The 21,489-nt window shown below is 54.7% G+C and overlaps 1 protein-coding gene across 4 annotated transcripts in view; it reads right to left on the bottom strand.

Moving 5' to 3' along the window:
* akap11 (A kinase (PRKA) anchor protein 11) overlaps positions 1-20,337 on the bottom strand; it is a 102,244-nt gene extending 81,907 nt beyond the window's left edge. For 3 of the 4 annotated variants that reach the window (XM_067992510.1, XM_067992514.1, XM_067992513.1), the window contains exon 1: positions 20,183-20,337. The gene's annotated coding sequence lies outside the window, so the exon portion shown is untranslated. Of the gene's footprint in view, positions 1-1,680; positions 1,781-20,182 lie in introns of all 4 variants that reach the window. The other variant, XM_067992512.1, reaches the window with a different exon arrangement.
* Positions 20,338-21,489: the final 1,152 nt, after the last annotated feature.

The raw sequence follows: 21,489 nt of genomic DNA, 5'->3' as shown, positions 1-21,489 counted from the left end.
CAATCTTAACCCAGCCCCTCACAGGTGTACATTCATAAAATCACTACCTGCAATCTAACTGGGAATCTCACTCAGTCAGGCCTTGAGGATGGGCTGGTTTGTGAGAAATGGAAATGTTATGTTATCCTCTTCACTTTCCAAAGAATACTTGGGACAGATCTAAGGGAAAGACCTTAGGAAAGCACCCAGTGCCATGCAATTCTGTGACAATCTGCAGACTGTAAATGGATCATTGTCAACCCACCACTGAATAACCACTGTTGCAACTGCCCCCGCTCTGGATCAGATTTAAAGTAGTATTACGAAGTGCTTTTCTGAATTCAATGCTGCCTTACCAAACTGTCGCAGAAAGAGATTATAAATTATAGTAAAGCGAACAGGCAAAAACTATTCTCAATTACAATAATTTTTAAAAGTTAAATTGAATGCCACTAGAGTGCCAAGTGCACAATATTTTTAATACAACTTTGATATCTGTGCACGCGCGCGTATACACACACACACAGAGGAATTGCTAGATGAAAAAGTTCTCCTTCTACCATCCTGGTAGTCACATAATTATGATAATAGCGCTGTTGACTAATCACAGCAAACAATCTCTATCAGTCTACAACAGACCCGGAAATGATGCGAGGAAAACCCCAGTGAGAGCGCTTTGGGAACCATAGGTCCAAAGTCATCTGTTCCTCCCAAAAGTGTTACATTTACCATGTGTCATGTCACAAATTACTCATATACTGTATCCCAAAATCTTATTTTCTGAAAGAAATCTATCTAATTGGCATTTGAATTAATCAATACTAACTGATGCCACCATCTCGCTAGGGAGCCTGTTCTAAAGACTGACCACTCACTGAAATAATCTTTCTGCAGATTAGTTTTGAAGTTACCCTCCTTTGAGCCGTGTCGTCTGGTTCTATTGTTCTGGACAAAGTGAAACAGCTTGTCATGGTCTACATTATCTGGTCCCTTTAGAATTCTAAAGACAGCAAACGTATCACCTCCCAACCTTCTCTGTTCCAACGTACCAATTTATATAATCGCTCCTCATAATCCAATCCCTCCATCCCCTCCATTATTCTGTATCCTTTCAATAGCTGCAATATCTTTTTACTGTAGCGACCAGAACTGTGCACAGTATTCTAAGTGCAGTCACACCAATGATTTATAAAGTGGCAGGATCACCTCACTATTTCAGCTCAATATTGACCTTTTTAAATACAGCCCAACATCTGGTATGCTTTACTCACTGCCACCGAGCAGTGTTGCGATAGCTTCAATTTATTGTCAATCAGGACCTCCCAGGTCTCTTGTTTTCCGTGCACATTATTTTCTTTCCATTGAGTAATAGTCCCTTCCTGGATTTTCTGTCCCCATGAGAAGAACTTTGCATTTCTCTACATTGAATTTCATCTGCCACCTGTCTGCCCAATTCCCAAGTATTTCAAATCCACACACACCTGTGACATTGCTCACGGTGAGTTGGCAGTTTATAAAAACAGGGATGTTATGTGAAGTAGTATTACCAGGAACACCTATTTATCAGCATTGGGATCTGCATGCAATGAGAAGAGGGTCCAGAGTCGGACAGAACTGTGATGACATCACAGGGTCTCACAGCATTTCAATATATTAGCAACTCTTGTCGCAGACTGTGCATCTTTTTTTCCACTGGGTTACCTGTGTAGATCAGGAAGTTTGTTTTGTACTGTCATCACTCCGAGATACTCAAGGGCAGTCAGGACTAGAGAGTAGTCACGATTACAGCTGCTGATGCTCACTGTTGGCGAGAGTGAACAAACAGCATTTTAATAAATATTTTAAAACTAGGAAGTAGTTCTGGTCACATTGTTACCTTGCCTTTTTCGTGTGTATAGGATTGTAAACAATTTTACAACACCAAGTTATAGTCCAGCAATTTTATTTTAAATTCACAAGCTTTCGGAGGCTTCCTCCTTCGTCAGGTGAACGATGTGAAAATGACACCTGACGAAGGAGGAAGCCTCCGAAAGCTTGTGAATTTAAAATAAAATTGCTGGACTATAACTTGGTGTTGTAAAATTGTTTACAATTGTCAACCCCAGTCCATCACCGGCATCTCCACATCGTGTGTATAGGAGTTATCCATCATGTATTGTGCTAGTTTGGGTCATATGTTATATGCCTATAACATTTTTACATCTACGTGCACTTCATCTCTTCAAAACTGTACTTCCTTTTGTCACATCAGTTTTGTGTCAACTTTTTCCCCATTATTAATTCCTATGTCCCCATTTATAATAGGACTGACTATGTAAACTTGTCACACTGTAATTTCACCCTCATGCTGTAGAGACTCCCAACTCATCAGTTGGGTGCTACACCCAACTCTGCCTCTCCGTTTCCCAAATTACATAGAATTACATATTATTTACAGCACAGAAACAGGCCATTCCACCCAACTGATCTATGCCGGTGTTTGTGCTCCACACGCGCCTCCTCCCACCTTACTTCATCACCTATCAACAGATCCTTGTATTCCTTTCTCCCTCATATTTATCTAGCTTCCCTTTAAATGCATCTATGCTATTCAACTCAACTACTCCTTGGGGTAGCGAGTTCCACATTCTAACCACTCTCTGGGTAAAAAAGTTTCTCCTGAATTCCTTATTGGATTTATTAGTGACTATCTTTTATTTATGGCCCTTAGTTTTAGACTCCCCAACAAGTGGAAACATTTTCTCTACGTCTACCCTATCGAACCCCTTCATAATTTTAAACACCTCTATTAGGTCACCTCTCAGCCTTCTCTTTTCTAGAGTCTAATCTTAATCTTTCCTGATAATTATTTTTGCTGAGTTGTTATTTAACTATAAATAATATCAAATTAAAGTATTATATCAAATTGACAGCAAGTATGACTTTAAAACATGGACTGAGTTACATCTGTGTGCCCTGGTCCAAATATCCCCTACGCTCTAACCCCATGTCACCTGAAAACTACACAGTCTTTACTCCCTGTGAACAATGTCATGGTCGATCAACTAGTGTTAAATGCATTATATGAATAGGACAACTAGTCCTGCGGCCATTATTTGCACAGCCATATCACCTTTTACCTAACTTGTAACATCTGTCATTTCATATTGCTCAAGCTTCTCAACCAAGGTTAGGCCTCAAGCTCATTTGCACGTTGGTAAAGCAACAGGAGTCTTCCATCTCTTCCAAGTTTTCTTAGCTGAGCTGTTATTAGAATATTTCACACAAGGACAGCCCCTCATACCCAAGCCTTTAAGAGAGGAAAAAAATTTACACCCAACAGGTCAGGGGACCGAAACCATGATCCGATTTCAATCGCACTTACCTCTACACCACTGAACTCTGCAAATACAGACACAGAAAACATGGGATGATTTCCACAGGGTCTCAACACAAAAGGCAAATCAACTAACTGATTGCAAGGTTACTTCAACCACATGCAATGTGCAATGGGTGAGGTATGCCAAACATGGGAGTGTTACTGAAGCTAAACGATGCACATTCAGAATCGGAGATAAGAAAGGAAAGCTGGACGGATCCTTGGCCAAGGCAGGGACCACAGAGCGAGCCAGGGCACACTACACTAGGGATCTCTTGCTTTGCAATTTTAGTTCCAAATATAGGTTTTAAAGCACGTTTACATCGAGTGTACTTGTTGATCCCAGCAATTATTTAAATAGTCACCTGCATGCTATGTTTTAGCTAAGAGGATCTGTTCATTAGGCAACATGCAACACAATTCACACATTTCATTACTTTTTTTTTAGTATTTGTAAAACACACAGAAAAATGCTTCTGTACTGGAGAATGATATTCAAATTGAAACATTAGTCAACGACAACTTGCATTTATACAGCGCCTTTATATAATGTCCCAAGGTGCTTAACCCTTAGATAAGATTATGCCCTTGAAGTGTATGTATATATATATATATACACACATATACCCATACATACATACAGTTCCCCCCCACCATCGTCAATATATATATATATATATGAAAGGAGTCACAGACAAACAGAAAGTCAATGCCAAAATGAAATGTCTGATCTTTCATATAATCATTTCAGTTTTAACATAAAGCTCCCGTAACAGAATGTCACACCAAAGTCTTTGATAGATTTTCTTTCCCTCATTCAGTGCACACTGCAAAAGTCCAAGCCTTCAAAATTCAGAAATGTTGCACAGGCAAATTTGGGGATGGTCTTCCTTGAGTGAATGGAGTATGAAATCTAATGAAATTTCTATCCAAGGATTCACTTATCACAAATAGGATCGCACTCAACAAGTACAGCTTCAACAATCACAATTTACTACACAGGTGCCATCTTACACTAGCAATAGAAACTCAGATATCCAGTGCCACATACATTTGTCTTTCATACTTCAAGTGACACTGTGTTGTAGTGATTATTACTCTGAGCAACCTGTAAATTAATTCCAAAGAAAGCAACTTAGATAGCATTGACATGAGGGCCGTTCACGAGATGCAAGTGTTTTAAAACATTAAAGCACGTCGTCAGCCGTGGCTCATTGGTAGCACTCCTGTCTCGCAATCAGAAGGTCGTGAGGTCAAGTCCCACTCCTGAGACTTGAGCACAAAATCTAGGCTGACACTCCAGTGCAGTATTGAGGGAGTGTGGCACTGTCAGAAGTGCAGTCTTTTGGATGAGACGATAAACTGAGGCCCCATTTGCCCTCTCAGGTGGATGTAAAAGATCCCATGGCACTATTTCGAAGAACAGCAGGGGAGTTCTCCCCGGTGTCCTGGCCAATATTTATCCCTCGACCAACATCACTAAAGTAGATTATCTGGTCATTATCACATTGCTGTTTGTTGGACCTTGCTGGGTGCAAATTGGCTGCCCGCATTTCCCTACATTACAACAGTGACTACACTTCAAAAGTACTTAATTGGCTGTAAAGCACTTTGGGATGTCCTGAGATCGTGGAAGGTGCTATAGAAATGCAAGTCTTTCTTTTAAAAGAGTGCAAAACAGAAGTCTGAATGGAACATTTCAAAACTCTCTAACTGAAGGATTTCAAAATTAAACTGTTCAGATCTGTTACCGCACTGTGCAATATTGTAAAGGTGATCTAACATTCCACTAAATACAATATTAACCCGCAAAGATTTATTTAAAAAAAGGTGGCTATATTATGACCAAAAATTACTGTTTTAAATCTGTAAGTACAGAGTACACTCTGTAAAAGGTCAAGATAGTTTTGAAATCACACATCTATATACATAACTAAAAATCTTGTGTATGCATGCACATTCCATCATCATGATTTTTGGTCAAACTTTTAGGTCAACATTTTACATTTAACTATCTATGTAAACATTTAGAATGGAACTCTTGTAAACAAGTGGCCTGTAACTTATATTCATCAACTGACCATACGCAGCATCATGGAAAATCTATATACAGAGCCTACATACACAATGCTAACTGTGACACGTAGCAATTAGGCTTGTATTAACTTTAGGACACAGCTGTTTTAAAAAAAAAGTACTTGCCAGATAATACCATAGTATTTATGTACAAAATAATGATTAAATGGATTTTGAAGTTGAATCGGCTATGGACTGAATCCAAATTCCATCTTACAATGCCAAACAAAGTCTACTCCTCTTAATTTGAAATTGCTTCAATTTGTTTTTGAGCAAAAAAATGCCTCCTGTGCTTTATTTGAATTACTGGATAATCTATTTTTTTGAGCTAAGTCTATTTTGAATTATTGCAGTAGGTTGTATAGGCCCAATACAAAGAAACTATTTATGGCTATTTAGAAAACTATATAAATTATAAAGTATTAATACTTCTCATCTTGCATTTAAAATTCAAAACAGGAGGCACATTGTCAACTTTAACCAGTAGTTGTACAGCAGTGATAGGCCTTGTGCACACTTGATCCTACACTTGCCAACATTAAGCATCAGCCATTATCGCTAGCCTTACCATTTATAATCTCGTATCGCTCTCAACCTGAAGTCAGGGACCAGACATTGTCTGAATCGAAGCTCTCACTGGTACTAATTACAGCCCAACACAAATCAAAAATAAACCACCCTTCAGTGGCTTTCACAATAAGGTGGTTGGGAGGCAGGATGATGAGCAGCTGTATCTGCCAGCCTCCCTCTCCATTCTACACGCAACAGAATAAATTTTTGGGGGGGTGGGGAAGGAGAAATGAAAATGCGTTCACCAATGGTTATCATCAGCAATCACATCATTCTCAAAGCTCAACTCCAAGCCCTACTACGTTATCACTTTTATAGACAAACGTATCACTCTCAGTTAACGAGTCTCAACTACAGAATAGGTATCTTTGGAAATTAACCCTATTGTACAGTTTACAACCCCTCCCAAGGAATGACGCAAGAGTGAGAGTCAACTCACTTGAAAACTCAAACAAAACAGTTCCCAGTGGGATCAAACTGCAGTGTCTCCTTCAGTGTATCTTAGTTGTTTAGAGTGTGAGCTCATGCCACATACTTCCTACGCTGTGCACCCCAATCCTGCCCAATCCCTATCAAACAGCTATGAGATGAACAACCAGAGGATTTTTTTTCTGTGGGGTGAAAACTGGCCAGAACACCACCTCTGCTCTTCCTCCCCTAGCACCATGGGATCTTTTACATTCACCTGAAGTATCAGAACAGGCAGATGGGACCTCCAACAATGCAGCACTTCTGCAGTACTGCACTGGATTACGTGCTCACATCTTTGAATGAGATTTGAACCCACAACCTTATGACTCAGAGGCTAGAGCATTCCCACTGAGCAAACCTGGCAGAGGCTGAAGGAATGGAGCACGGCGGTGGTCAGTCCGAGCACGGCGGTGGTCAGTCCGAGCACGGCGGTGGTCAGTCCGAGCACACTACTGGGTCCAACTTCCACTGACGAGGAAAAACAGTCAAGAGAGGGACCTAAGGGAGAAGAGGAACCCCTCCCCGATCTTTAACCTCAAAGCAGGACATGAACCACTCATCTTAAATATGACTTGCATTTATAGATCACCTTTCATCACCTCAGGATGTCCCAAAGCGCTTTACAGCCAATGAAGCACTTTTGAAGTGTAGTCACTGCTGTAATGTGGGAAACTACACCAAGTAGGTGGCAATCTTTAAATGGGCATTACATATTTCCTTACACCTCAGATTGGATCTTTTCCACATCGTGCGGTCTAATGCTAAAACCAAATTTAATTGAGGAAAAAGGGGCCGATGGGAAAACTAAATAACCAACTTCTACAAAAGGTAACAATAGCTGTGAGCGAGTATGGTGTTCATTGAATGACACATGAATTCAGATTCCTGCGCGCAATGCTGGCTAATGTGTCAGGTATCGAGTGCCAGAACTGTGTCCAGACAACCTCTCAGCTGCCTCACACACTCAATGAAGGAAAAGGATAGAGCTAGCATGCACAAATATTAAGTCTTTCTTTCCTTCTATACAAGTCAGTTATTTACACGTACTTCCTCCAAACTAGCAGACTGCATTCACTAACAATATGGCCCCCTCTCTGTTATGGAGACCAAATACAGATTGGGTGACTGCCTTGCTGATTATCACAAGCAAAATCCCAATCGATCTGCGGTTCCCCCACTTCAACTCTTCCTCCAATTCTCACTCTGATCTTTCTACCTTTGGCCTCCAACATTCCTGCAATCAAGCTCAACGTAACCATCGGGAACAGTGTCTCACCTTCCTTCAGAGCATTCTGTAGCCCTCTGATCTGAACATCAACTTCAGACCTCAGCTGTCTCTGTCATTTTACTGCCCGGTTCCTCTATTCATATTCTAACAACTTGGACTTATTTAGCACCTTTAACACAGGAAAACATTGCAAGGAGCTTCACAGAAGCATGATCAATCAGACATAAATGGATACTTATATAATACATACACACACATATAGAAAAGGAATCTCCAGTAATTCTCTCAAGCTCTATAGGTACATAGAACAGTTCTCCATTTCTTGCTCCCAATCACTTCAGAATTAAAAGTTTAACCTTGTTTTATATGGATGTATAGTTTCTGTTTTGGAGTAGTTTTACCCCTTTTGTTTTTCTAATGTCTTTTCAAAGATTAACTGAGATGACCTTTGTGCAGCCATCATTTTTCACCTCTCCACTGTTGGATAATTCCCTCCTCATCCTTTTACAGATTCGAAAAGCTAGTGACAGTAATATGTCTGACACTTAACTTCATTTATTATTGTTACAAAACATTCATCTTAAAACCTCATACGGTGCAGTACACAGCAGCCTTAAGTCTAAAACTCACATGCACAGGATTTGGTGGGAAATCGTGAAAATAGCCTATCCAAGCCCGTTCACGCTTCCTTGGTCTTGAAGGTCAGCATAAGTTCCGACTGAGTAAAACATTGTTTTTCTTTTTATTTATGGTCTAGTTCCCGCTGGGTTCAACACTACTGGGTGTTTTATGACCCCATGATCTTTGAACAGATTGCTAGTCAGGGATAAGGGGCCCCCTACCATCGCTTCCCATGCTTGTTAAGTTCTTACTCCCGGTTTCTATTCCTCTTCTTGACACATTACACATTCCGCCCAAGACTCAAGTCACACATCCTTAAATCAGACCAACTCACAACAAGAGCATGTCCTTAAACTCAGCATCCTTGGTGGAGCTGGGTTTCTCAAGATCACCACCAGCCCACTCACTCCCTACCCTTCTTCCCAAGACAGACCACTCCAGACCAACCTTGGATATGGCGGCACTCGTTAACCCATCACAATACTCATATCTCCTTTCTTACCATTGATGTACACTATGATGCCCGTGACCAGCTCAATATACTCTTTATTGATCCCACTGTGCATGTGTTAATGTACAATTCGCAAAGTAAAGATGCCATTCAATAAAGTTTACCAGAGACTGATCCACAAAAAAGTACTTCTGTTGCCACACCCAGTATTCTATTTAAAGAGATACTCATTCATGGACACTACAGCAGAACGGTGCATTTTTATCAGGCTATCATTCAGCTGACTAAACCCTCCAAGTGTGGCTCTACACTCAAGATGCAGAATCAGAATTCAAAGTGCTACTTGAGACAAAGTGTAACTGCGGGGGAAGAAAAGCAGGTTTGTCAGTAGAAACAGAGAACATAAGCAAGGGAATATTGGTTCATTGCAAATACGCTGATGAGTAACACTGGCTGCATAATTACATAAATGGCACAGAAGCAAATAAATTACAACTGACACGGCCACAAGTGTTTTCTCTGTAAACCAAAGGGGTCTGCAAGGTCATCAGATGTGTGTCTGGAAAATATTGTGAGCAGTGTCTGGAGTATTCTCTGTTTTTTTGGACCGACGAGCATGCTATTTTTGTTGCTGTATGTACAGTAACAAGTTATCAACAATATTTTCCTTGTCATGTTTTAGACATTGAAACCTGGAGCCCTGGGGCCAGGGTCATTCCTGCCGTTCCTTTCATTCGGATTGACGGAGACAGCGCGGTGTCTGTGAGCTGGCCACCCCAGCAAATCCAAATTCCCGTATCCCAGTCTTTCATGGGGCTACGATTCTGCTGCCAAGAGGGGGGAGCAGTTTCACTCAGAGCCAGAGCTAAACAAGTACCGGGATGAAAACAGCTAATAATTGTAGTGTGTGCCCGGGAATGTATCAGTATTTCCTGGGGGTCCTTTTACTCAAAAGTATGAAAATCACAGATGTGAAGGTGCCTAAAATTGTTGCAGTATACCCCCCCATCCCCCACACAAAACAACCGCTTTGAAGGAAAGCGGGTGTGCTGTTGGAGTGAATGTGAACAGTTCAAACAAATTAAACCACTCGTCAAATTCATGAAGGGTTTTGATAGAATAAATAAGGAGAAACTGTTTCCAGCGGCAAGAGGGCCTCCTTCTGTGCTGTATGATTCTATAATTACAATTAAATAATTACACTGTGCTGCTGTCAGCAGAGGCACAAACCACGGAACAACAAATGTAGAAATACATTGGCAGCATAATATTAAAGGACTGAGACAAATAGGAGGGTTGCAAACTCAGGGAAATGCTCGGAGTGACACAGACAGACCCATTCAAACAGCTGCATTAAAAACTGCATTATTTTAAAGAGTGCAATCGGTTAACTTTCTCAATCAAAGTGAGCGAGCGTAACCCTGCATAACAACAGTACTGGGAGAGGTTCACGTCTCAATAGTGGAACGTGCAACTCGCCAATGGGCAGGGGGCAATCTCTGTCTGAACTCCCCCAGGGGAGAGACCTGAATCTCTCAGACGGAGCTCTTGAGGAATCTGAGGTTGCGACTCATTCAATTTGTTCTCTGCCAGTTGGAGAGGTGGAATCTCTCAATCTGAGCTGAGTCTCTCTCTCTCTCGCTCCCAGTCTCTCTTCCCTCTTCCTGTCTCCATCGGTCCCTCTCACCTTTCCTTTCCCCATCCCACTCTGCCTGCCCCAGCTTTTGCTCTCCCTCCATCTCTCCCTGTCAGACGCTTTTACACTCACCCACTTTGTTTGGTCTCTGCCTCCCTGCGTTCCCCCCTCCTCCGCCCCCCTCCCTGCGTTTCCCCCTCCTCCGCCCCCCTCCCTGCGTTTCCCCCTCCTCCGCCCCCCTCCCTGCGTTTCCCCCTCCTCCGCCCCCTCCCTGCGTTTCCCCCTCCTCCGCCCCCTCCCTGCGTTCCCCCCTCCTCCGCCCCCCTCCCTGCGTTTCCCCCTCCTCCGCCCCCCTCCCTGCGTTTCCCCCTCCTCCGCCCCCCTCCCTGCGTTTCCCCCTCCTCCGCCCCCCTCCCTGCGTTTCCCCCTCCTCCGCCCCCTCCCTGCGTTTCCCCCTCCTCCGCCCCCTCCCTGCGTTTCCCCCTCCTCCGCCCCCTCCCTGCGTTTCCCCCTCCTCCGCCCCCTCCCTGCGTTTCCCCCTCCTCCGCCCCCCTCCCTGTGTTTCCCCCTCCTCCGCCCCCCTCCCTGCGTTTCCCCCTCCTCCGCCCCCTCCTCATTCGCTCACCCTGTCTCTCCGATCCCCCTCGCAGTTCCCTCTCCTCTCACTGTTTGTCTGTCTGTCTGTCTGTCCCCCTCCCACTGACTACCCGTCTACCCCCCTCGCCCACTGACTGCCCGTCTACTCCCCTCGCCCACTGACTGCCCATCTACCCACCTCGCCCACTGACTGCCCATCTACCCACCTCGCCCACTGACTGCCCGTCTACCCCCCTCGCCCACTGACTGCCCGTCTACCCCCCTCGCCCACTGACTGCCCGTCTACCCCCCTCGCCCACTGACTGCCCGTCTACCCCCCTCGCCCACTGACTGCCCGTCTACCCCCCTCGCCCACTGACTGCCCGTCTACCCCCCTCGCCCACTGACTGCCCATCTACCTCCCATCGCCCACTGACTGCCCGTCTACACCCCTCGCCCACTGACTGCCCGTCTACACCCCTCGCCCACTGTCTTTCCCCCTTGGCCGGCCTGCCTGTCCCCCCTCTCCCTCTGTCTGCCAGTCTGACTGTCTGCCCCCTCTCCCTCCGTCTGCCTGCGCCCTCTCCCTCCGTTTGCCTGCACCCCCTCCCTCCGTCTGCCCTCCCCCTCTCCTCCCTCAGTCTGCCCGCCCGCCCCCCCCCACCTCCCATCACCTTGACCCCCCTTACCGCCCCTCTGACCCCCGCCTCAACTTCCCTCACCCTCCATCTGCCCCCTCTCCCTCCGGCTCACTCCCCCCTCTCCCTAAGGCTCACTCCCCCCGCCTCAACCGCCTCACCCTCTGTCTGACCCAACCCCCCCGCACCCTGTCTGCCAGTCTCCCCCCCTCTCTCTGTCTCTCCGTCCCCCTCACCCTCTGTTCCCATCTGCCTGTCCCCCCCTCCTCTCCCTCTGCCTGTCCCTGTCCCCCCCCCACCCCTCCGCCTGTCCCTGACCCCCCCCCCCACTGCCTGTCCCTGACGCCCCCCCCTCCCACTGCCTGTCCCCCCCCCCACCTCTGCCTGTCACCCCCCCCCCACCTCTGCCTGTCACCCCCCCCCCCACCTCTGCCTGTCACCCCCCCCCCACCTCTGCCTGTCACCCCCCCCCACCTCTGCCTGTCACCCCCCCCCCACCTCTGCCTGTCACCCCCCCCCCACCTCTGCCTGTCACCCCCCCCCCACCTCTGCCTGTCACCCCCCCCCCACCTCTGCCTGTCACCCCCCCCCACCTCTGCCTGTCACCCCCCCCCCCCATCTCTGCCTGTCCCCCCCCCCCCCGCCTGTCCTTGTCCCCCCCCCTCTGCCTGTCCCTGTCCCCCCCCACTCTGCCTGTCCCTGTCCCCCCCCCCTCTGCCTGTCCCTGTCCCCCCCACCTCTGCCTGTCCCTGTCCCCCCCCCCCTCTGCCTCTGCCTGTCCCCACCCCCTCCCTCTGCCTGTCCCCTCCCCCTCTCCCTCTGCCTGTCCCCTCCCCCTCTCCCTCTGCCTGTCCCTGTCCCCCCCCCCTCTGCCTCTGCCTGTCCCCCACCCCCTCCCTCTGCCTGTCCCCTCCCCCTCTCCCTGTCCCCTCCCCCTCTCCCTCTGCCTGTCTCCCCCCCCCCCCCTCCCTCTGCCTGTCTCCCCCCCCCTCTCCCTCTGCCTGTCCTTGTCCCCCCCCCCCCTCCCTGTCCCCCCCTCCCTGTCCCCCCCCACCTCTCCCTGTCCCTGTCCCCCCCCCTCCCTGTCCCCCCCCCCCACCTCTCCCTGTCCCTGTCCCCCCCCTCCCTCTCTGTCTGTCCCCCCCCCACCTGCCTGTCTGTCTGTCCCCCCCCCACCTGCCTGTCTGTCTGTCTCCCCCCCACCTGCCTGTCTGTCTGTCTGTCTGTCTCCCCCCCACCTGCCTGTCTGTCTGTCTCCCCCCCCACCTGCCTGCCTGTCTGTCTGTCTCCCCCCCCACCTGCCTGTCTGTCTGCCCCCCCACCTGCCTGTCTGTCTGCCCCCCCACCTGCCTGTCTGTCTGCCCCCCCACCTGCCTGTCTGTCTGCCCCCCCACCTGCCTGTCTGTCTGCCCCCCCACCTGCCTGTCTGTCTGCCCCCCCACCTGCCTGTCTGTCTGCCCCCCCACCTGCCTGTCTGTCTGTCTGTGTCTCCCCCCCCACCTGCCTGTCTGTCTGTCTCCCCCCCCACCTGCCTGTCTGTCTGTCTGTCTGTCTCCCCCCACCTGCCTGTCTGTCTGTCTGTCTCCCCCCCCACCTGCCTGTCTGTCTGTCTCCCCCCCCACCTGCCTGTCTGTCTGTCTCCCCCCCCACCTGCCTGTCTGTCTGTCTCCCCCCCCACCTGCCTGTCTGTTTGTCTCCCCCCCCACCTGCCTGTCTGTTTGTCTCCCCCCCCACCTGCCTGTCTGTTTGTCTCCCCCCCCACCTGCCTGTCTGTTTGTCTCCCCCCCCACCTGCCTGTGTGTTTGTCTCCCCCCCTACCTGCCTGTCTGTTTGTCTCCCCCCCTACCTGCCTGTCTGTTTGTCTCCCCCCCCACCTGCCTGTCTGTTTGTCTCCCCCCCCACCTGCCTGTCTGTCTGTCTGTCTGTCCCCCCCCCTCACCCTCTGTCTGCCTGTATGCCCCCTCTACCTGTCTCTCCTTGTCTGTCCCCCTTCTCTCTGTCCCTCTCCCTCTCTCTAACCACCCACCCCTCCCTCTCTCACTTGCCCCTCTCTCTGACCCCCCTCCCCTTTGTCAGTCCCCGTCTGCCTGCCCTCTCTCCCTGTCTGAATAACTGTCCGGCTGTCCTTGACTGTCCGGCTGTCCCCGACTCCTCCCGTCTGTCTGTACCCCCACCCCCGTCTGCCCCCCTCTCCTTCGACTGTCTGTCCCCTCTGTCTGCCCATCCGCCGTCTGTCGCCCTCTCCCTTTGTTCCCCCCGCCCCCGTCTGTCCCCTCTCCGTGTCTGTCAACCTGCCCCCTCTCCGTCTGTCGGTCTGTCCCCCATTTGCCTCATCTGTCCCCCTCTCAAAAATGATCTCCTCTCACCCTGTCTGCCCCCCTCACCCTCTGTCCGCCCCCACTCCCCCATCTGTCCCCGTCTCCCTTTGTTTCCCCCCACCATCTGTCCCTCTGTCCCCCTCTGTCTGTCTCCGCCCCACCCCCCCAAACCGCTGTCGGTCCCCCTCGCCCTCTGTCTGCCTGACTGTCTGCCCCCTCTGTGTGTCTGTCGGTCTGACCCCCACTCCCAACTATTCCCCCCTCTCCCCCTGTCTGTCCGTTCCCCCCTCTCCCCCTGTCTGTCCGTTCCCCCCTCTCCCCCTGTCTGTCCGTTCCCCCCTCTCCCCGTCTGTCCGTTCCCCCCTCTCCCCGTCTGTCCGTTCCCCCCTCTCCCCCTGTCTGTCCGTTCCCCCCTCTCCCCCTGTCTGTCCGTTCCCCCCTCTCCCCCTGTCTGTCCGTTCCCCCCTCTCCCCCTGTCTGTCCGTTCCCCCCTCTCCCCCTGTCTGTCCGTTCCCCCCTCTCCCCCTGTCTGTCCGTTCCCCCCTCTCCCCCTGTCTGTCCGTTCCCCCCTCTCCCCCTGTCTGTCCGTTCCCCCCTCTCCCCCTGTCTGTCCGTTCCCCCCTCTCCCCGTCTGTCCGTTCCCCCCTCTCCCCGTCTGTCCGTTCCCCCCTCTCCCCCTGTCTGTCCGTTCCCCCCTCTCCCCCTGTCTGTCCGTTCCCCCCTCTCCCCCTGTCTGTCCGTTCCCCCCTCTCCCCGTCTGTCCGTTCCCCCCTCTCCCCGTCTGTCCGTTCCCCCCTCTCCCCCTGTCTGTCCGTTCCCCCCTCTCCCCCTGTCTGTCCGTTCCCCCCTCTCCCCCTGTCTGTCCGTTCCCCCCTCTCCCCCTGTCTGTCCGTTCCCCCCTCTCCCCCTGTCTGTCCGTTCCCCCCTCTCCCCCTGTCTGTCCGTTCCCCCCTCTCCCCCTGTCTGTCCGTTCCCCCCGTCTGTCCGTTCCCCCCTCTCCCCCTGTCTGTCTGTTCCCCCCTCTCCCCCTGTCTGTCTGTTCCCCCCTCTCCCCCTGTCTGTCTGTTCCCCCCTCTCCCCGTCTGTCTGTCCCCCCGTCTGTCTGTCCCCCCTCCCCCTGTCTGTCTGTCCCCCCCTCCCCCTGTCTGTCTGTCCCCCCCCTCTCCCCGTCTGTCTGTCCCCCCCTCCCCCCGTCTGTCTGTCCCCCCTCTCTCCCCCCGTCTGTCTGTCCCCCCTCTCCCCCCTGTCTGTCCGTTTCCCCCTCCCCCCGTCTGTCTGTCCCTCCCCTCCCCCCGTCTGTCTGTCCCCCGTCTGTCTGCCCCCCGTCTGTCTGCCCCCCTGTCTGTCTGCCCCCCTGTCTGTCTGCCCCCCCTCTCCCCCTGTCTGTGCCCCCCCTCTCCCCCTGTCTGTCCGTTTCCCCCTCCCCCCGTCTGTCCGTTCCCCCTCCCCCCGTCTGTCTGTCCCTCCCCTCCCCCCTGTCTGTCTGCCCCCCTGTCTGTCTGCCCCCCTGTCTGTCTGCCCCCCTCTCCCCCTGTCTGTCTGTCCCCCCCTCTCCCCCTGTCTGTCTGTCCGCCCCCTCCCCCTGTCTGTCCGCCCCCTCCTCCCCGTCTGTCTGTCCCCCCCCTCCCCCTGTCTGTCCCCCCCTCTCCCCCTGTCTGTCTGTCCCCTCCTCCCCCTGTCTGTCCCCTCCTCCCCCTGTCTGTCCCCCCCCTCCCCCTGTCTGTCCCCCCCCTCCCCCCCCTGTCTGTCCCCCCCCCTCCCCCCCTCCCCCTGTCTGTCTGTCCCCCCCTCCCCCTGTCTGTTTGTCTCCCCCCCCACCTGCCTGTCTGTCTGTCTGTCTGTCCCCCCCCTCACCCTCTGTCTGCCTGTATGCCCCCTCTACCTGTCTCTCCTTGTCTGTCCCCCTTCTCTCTGTCCCTCTCCCTCTCTCTAACCACCCACCCCTCCCTCTCTCACTTGCCCCTCTCTCTGACCCCCCTCCCCTTTGTCAGTCCCCGTCTGCCTGCCCTCTCTCCCTGTCTGAATAACTGTCCGGCTGTCCTTGACTGTCCGGCTGTCCCCGACTCCTCCCGTCTGTCTGTACCCCCACCCCCGTCTGCCCCCCTCTCCTTCGACTGTCTGTCCCCTCTGTCTGCCCATCCGCCGTCTGTCGCCCTCTCCCTTTGTTCCCCCCGCCCCCGTCTGTCCCCTCTCCGTGTCTGTCAACCTGCCCCCTCTCCGTCTGTCGGTCTGTCCCCCATTTGCCTCATCTGTCCCCCTCTCAAAAATGATCTCCTCTCACCCTGTCTGCCCCCCTCACCCTCTGTCCGCCCCCACTCCCCCATCTGTCCCCGTCTCCCTTTGTTTCCCCCCACCATCTGTCCCTCTGTCCCCCTCTGTCTGTCTCCGCCCCACCCCCCCAAACCGCTGTCGGTCCCCCTCGCCCTCTGTCTGCCTGACTGTCTGCCCCCTCTGTGTGTCTGTCGGTCTGACCCCCACTCCCAACTATTCCCCCCTCTCCCCCTGTCTGTCCGTTCCCCCCTCTCCCCCTGTCTGTCCGTTCCCCCCTCTCCCCCTGTCTGTCCGTTCCCCCCTCTCCCCCTGTCTGTCCGTTCCCCCCTCTCCCCGTCTGTCCGTTCCCCCCTCTCCCCGTCTGTCCGTTCCCCCCCTCTCCCCGTCTGTCCGTTCCCCCCCTCTCCCCCTGTCTGTCCGTTCCCCCCTCTCCCCTGTCTGTCCGTTCGCCCCTCTCCCCCTGTCTGTCCGTTCGCCCCTCTCCCCCTGTCTGTCCGTTCCTCCCTCTCCCCCTGTCTGTCCGTTCCCCCCTCTCCCCCTGTCTGTCCGTTCCCCCCTCTCCCCCTGTCTGTCCGTTCCCCCCTCTCCCCCTGTCTGTCCGTTCCCCCCTCTCCCCCTGTCTGTCCGTTCCCCCCTCTCCCCCTGTCTGTCCGTTCCCCCCTCTCCCCCTGTCCGTCCGTTCCCCCCTCTCCCCCTGTCCGTCGTTCCCCCCTCTCCCCCTGTCCGTCCGTTCCCCCCTCTCCCCTGTCCGTCCGTTCCCCCCTCTCCCCCTGTCTGTCCGTTCCCCCCTCTCCCCCTGTCTGTCCGTTCCCCCCTCTCCCCCTGTCTGTCTGTTCCCCCCTCTCCCCCTGTCTGTCTGTTCCCCCCTCTCCCCCTGTCTGTCTGTTCCCCCCTCTCCCCCTGTCTGTCTGTTCCCCCCTCTCCCCGTCTGTCTGTCCCCCCGTCTGTCTGTCCCCCCTCCCCCTGTCTGTCTGTCCCCCCCTCCCCCTGTCTGTCTGTCCCCCCCCTCTCCCCGTCTGTCTGTCCCCCCCTCCCCCCGTCTGTCTGTCCCCCCTCTCTCCCCCCGTCTGTCTGTCCCCCCCCTCTCCCCGTCTGTCTGTCCCCCCCTCCCCCCGTCTGTCTGTCCCCCCTCTCTCCCCCCGTCTGTCTGTCCCCCCTCTCCCCCCCCGTCTGTCCGTTTCCCCCTCCCCCGTCTGTCTGTCCCTCCCCTCCCCCCGTCTGTCTGTCCCCCGTCTGTCTGCCCCCCGTCTGTCTGCCCCCTGTCTGTCTGCCCCCCCTCTCACCTGTCTGTGCCCCCCCTCTCCCCCTGTCTGTGCCCCCCCTCTCCCCCTGTCTGTCCGTTTCCCCCTCCCCCCGTCTGTCCGTTCCCCCTCCCCCCGTCTGTCTGTCCCTCCCCTCCCCCCGTCTGTCTGCCCCCCTGTCTGTCTGCCCCCCTGTCTGTCTGCCCCCCTGTCTGTCTGCCCCCCTGTCTGTCCCCCCCTCTCCCCCTGTCTGTCTGTCCCCCCCCTCTCCCCCTGTCTGTCTGTCCCCCCCTCCCCCTGTCTGTCTGTCCCCCCCTCCCCCCGTCTGTCTGTCCCCCCCCTCTCCCCGTCTGTCTGTCCCCCCCCTCCCCCTGTCTGTCTGTCCCCCCCCTCCCCCTGTCTGTCTGTCCCCCCCTCCCCTCGTCTGTCTGTCCCCCCGTCTGTCTGTCCCCCCTCCCCGTCTGTCTGTCCCCCCCTCCCCCTGTCTGTCTGTCCCCCCCCTCTCCCCGTCTGTCTGTCCCCCCCTCCCCCCGTCTGTCTGTCCCCCCTCTCTCCCCCCGTCTGTCTGTCCCCCCTCTCTCCCCCCGTCTGTCCGTTTCCCCCTCCCCCCGTCTGTCTGTCCCTCCCCTCCCCCCGTCTGTCTGTCCCCCGTCTGTCTGCCCCCCGTCTGTCTGCCCCCCTGTCTGTCTGCCCCCTGTCTGTCTGCCCCCCCTCTCCCCCTGTCTGTGCCCCCCCTCTCCCCCTGTCTGTCCGTTTCCCCCTCCCCCCGTCTGTCTGTCCCTCCCCTCCCCCCGTCTGTCTGCCCCCCTGTCTGTCTGCCCCCCTGTCTGTCTGCCCCCCTGTCTGTCTGCCCCCCTGTCTGTCCCCCCCCTCTCCCCCTGTCTGTCTGTCCCCCCCCTCTCCCCCTGTCTGTCTGTCCCCCCCCTCTCCCCCTGTCTGTCCGCCCCCTCCCCCTGTCTGTCCGCCCCCTCCTCCCTGTCTGTCCCCCCCTCTCCCCTGTCTGTCTGTCCCCTCCTCCCCCTGTCTGTCTGTCCCCTCCTCCCCCTGTCTGTCCCCCCCTCCCCCCCCTGTCTGTCCCCCCCTCCCCCCCCTGTCTGTCCCCCCCTCCCCCCGTCTGTCTGTCCCCCCCTCCCCCCGTCTGTCTGTCCCCCCCTCCCCCCGTCTGTCTGTCCCCCCCTCCCCCTGTCTGTCTGTCCCCCCCCTCCCCCTGTCTGTCTGTCCCCCCCTCTCCCCCTTGTCTGTCTGTCCCCCCCTCTCCCCCTTGTCTGTCTGTCCCCCCCTCCTCCTGTCTGTCCCCTCCTCCCCCTGTCTGTCCCCTCCCTCCCCCTGTCTGTCCCCTCCCTCCCCCTGTCTGTCCCCTCCCTCCCCCTGTCTGTCCCCCCCTCTCCCCCTGTCTGTCTGTCCCCCCCTCTCCCCCTGTCTGTCTGTCCCCCCTCTCCCCCTGTCTGTCTGTCCCCCCCCTCTCCCCCTTGTCTGTCTGTCCCCCCCCTCTCCCCCTTGTCTGTCTGTCCCCCCCTCCTCCTGTCTGTCCCCTCCCTCCCCCTGTCTGTCCCCTCCCTCCCCCTGTCTGTCCCCTCCCTCCCCCTGTCTGTCCCCTCCCTCCCCTGTCTGTCCCCTCCTCCCCCTGTCTGTCCCCTCCTCCCCCTGTCTGTCTGTCCCCCCCTCTCCCCCTGTCTGTCTGTCCCCCCCTCTCCCCCTGTCTGTCTGTCCCCCCCTCTCCCCCTGTCTGTCTGTCCCCCCCTCTCCCCCTGTCTGTCTGTCCCCCCCTCTCCCCCTGTCTGTCTGTCCCCCCTCTCCCCCTGTCTGTCTGTCCCCCCCTCTCCCCCTGTCTGTCTGTCTGTCCCCCCCCTCCCCCTGTCTGTCTGTCTGTCCCCCCCCTCCCCCTGTCTGTCTGTCCCCCCCTCCCCCTGTCTGTCTGTCCCCCCCTCTCCCCCTGTCTGTCTGTCCCCCCCTCTCCCCCTGTCTGTCCCCCCCTCTCCCCCTGTCTGTCTGTCCCCCCCTCTCCCCCTGTCTGTCTGTCCCCCCTCTCCCCCTGTCTGTCTGTCCCCCCCCTCTCCCCCTTGTCTGTCTGTCCCCCCCCTCTCCCCCTTGTCTGTCTGTCCCCCCCTCCTCCTGTCTGTCCCCTCCCTCCCCCTGTCTGTCCCCTCCCTCCCCCTGTCTGTCCCCTCCCTCCCCTGTCTGTCCCCTCCTCCCCCTGTCTGTCCCCTCCTCCCCCTGTCTGTCTGTCCCCCCCTCTCCCCCTGTCTGTCTGTCCCCCCCTCTCCCCCTGTCTGTCTGTCCCCCCCTCTCCCCCTGTCTGTCTGTCCCCCCCTCTCCCCCTGTCTGTCTGTCCCCCCCTCTCCCCCTGTCTGTCTGTCCCCCCTCTCCCCCTGTCTGTCTGTCCCCCCCTCTCCCCCTGTCTGTCTGTCCCCCCCTCCCCCTGTCTGTCTGTCTGTCCCCCCCTCCCCCTGTCTGTCTGTCCCCCCCTCTCCCCCTGTCTGTCTGTCCCCCCCTCTCCCCCTGTCTGTCTGTCCCCCCCTCTCCCCCTGTCTCTGTCTCTCCCTCTATCCTTCATCCTCTTTGTGTCTCTCCCCCCCGAGGCCGGTGTCCCCGCGGTGCAGCTGGTTGGCCCCGAGGCCGCGGCCGATACCGGTACCAGCCCCAGCCCCAGCCCCAGCCCCAGCCCCAGCCCTTTGCCACCGCGGTTCTGCGGGCCGGGTGTGACGGTAGAGGCGAGGCCCGGCCCGGCCCCGGGTCCCCGGGACTTACCGTTCCGCTCGGGAGCCGCTTCATGTCGGGAGAAAAACACCAGCCCCCGCAATCCAGCGCCGACTCATGATGATGATGATGATGATGGGGGGGAGGCCGCAGCAATCGAGCGCAGAGCGGCTCCGGATCCGCCCGCCCGCCGTAACCAGGCGCCGCCAGCGAGGGCAAAGGTCACAGCCAGGCCTCGGGCCTGTTATCACTCAACAATGAAGGTGAGTCTGGGCCATGGACAGAAAAACAATTGTGACCCCCCCCCCCCCCCCATATGAAGGAGGCTCGCAGCCAATAGAATAAATTAAACATAAAGTCTAATCTGATCCAAAATAAACCCCCATAATCTAAATCCTAATATTGTTGTCTGTGTCAACCAGACGCTCTGTTCCCTGCGGCGACCCTCTGGTCACGGAAGGCCCCAACGTACCGGCGGGCACCGCGTGCTCCCGCTCCAGGGGCACGGGCACGGGCACGGGCACGACCCCGCGGGGAGAGAGGGGCAGGCAGGGCAGGGCAGAGCGACCCTCCCCGCGGGCCGCGTCCAACCTGGACCTGCGAATGGCCGTCTTTGCCAGGCCCGGGAGCAGCACCCGCAAGAATGTGCGACGGCTCGCCCGCCCGCCCGCCCTCCGCCCCTGCCAAGTCTCGGGTCAGGGAGAGGTTCCTTGTCTTTGATTTCCATCTGGAGTTTAAATCTTTAAAATCAGAGTTTAGTTAACCCACCAAGGCTTATTTTCAGTGAGAGTCAATAAGTTTTGCTAAGAAAGTAATCCGCCCCAACTTGCTTAAACCAGGGAGGTCCAATTTTTTTGTCTTTAAGAACATAAGCAATAGGCGCAGGAGTTGGCCATACGGCCCCTCGAACCTGCTCTACCATTCAATAAGATCATGGCTGATCTTCGACCTCAACTCCACTTTCCCGCCCGATCCCCATATCCCTTGATTCCCCTAGAGTCCAAAAATCTATCGATCTCAGTCTTGAATATTCTCAATGACTGAGCGCATAGCCTTCTGGGGTAGAGAATTCCAAACATTCACAACCCTCTGAGTGAAGAAACTCCTCCTGATCTCAGTCCTAAATGGTGGACCCCTTATCCTGAAACTGTGCTCCCTGGTTCTAGACTCTCCAGCCAGGGGAAGCAGCCTCTCAGCATCGACCCTGTCAAGCCCTCTCAGAATCTTATATGTTTCAATGAGATCACCTCTTATTCTTCTAAATTCCATTCTACTCAATCTCTCCTCATTAGACAACCCCCTTATCCCAGGAATCAATCGAGTGAACCTTTGTTGGCAAGTATATCCTTCCTTAGATA

The sequence above is a fragment of the Heptranchias perlo genome, chromosome 11 (genome assembly GCF_035084215.1).
Source record: "Heptranchias perlo isolate sHepPer1 chromosome 11, sHepPer1.hap1, whole genome shotgun sequence".
NCBI lineage: Eukaryota > Metazoa > Chordata > Chondrichthyes > Hexanchiformes > Hexanchidae > Heptranchias > Heptranchias perlo.
Note: the sequence above shows the minus strand (reverse complement) of the source record. Positions and strands in the feature narration are given on the sequence as shown.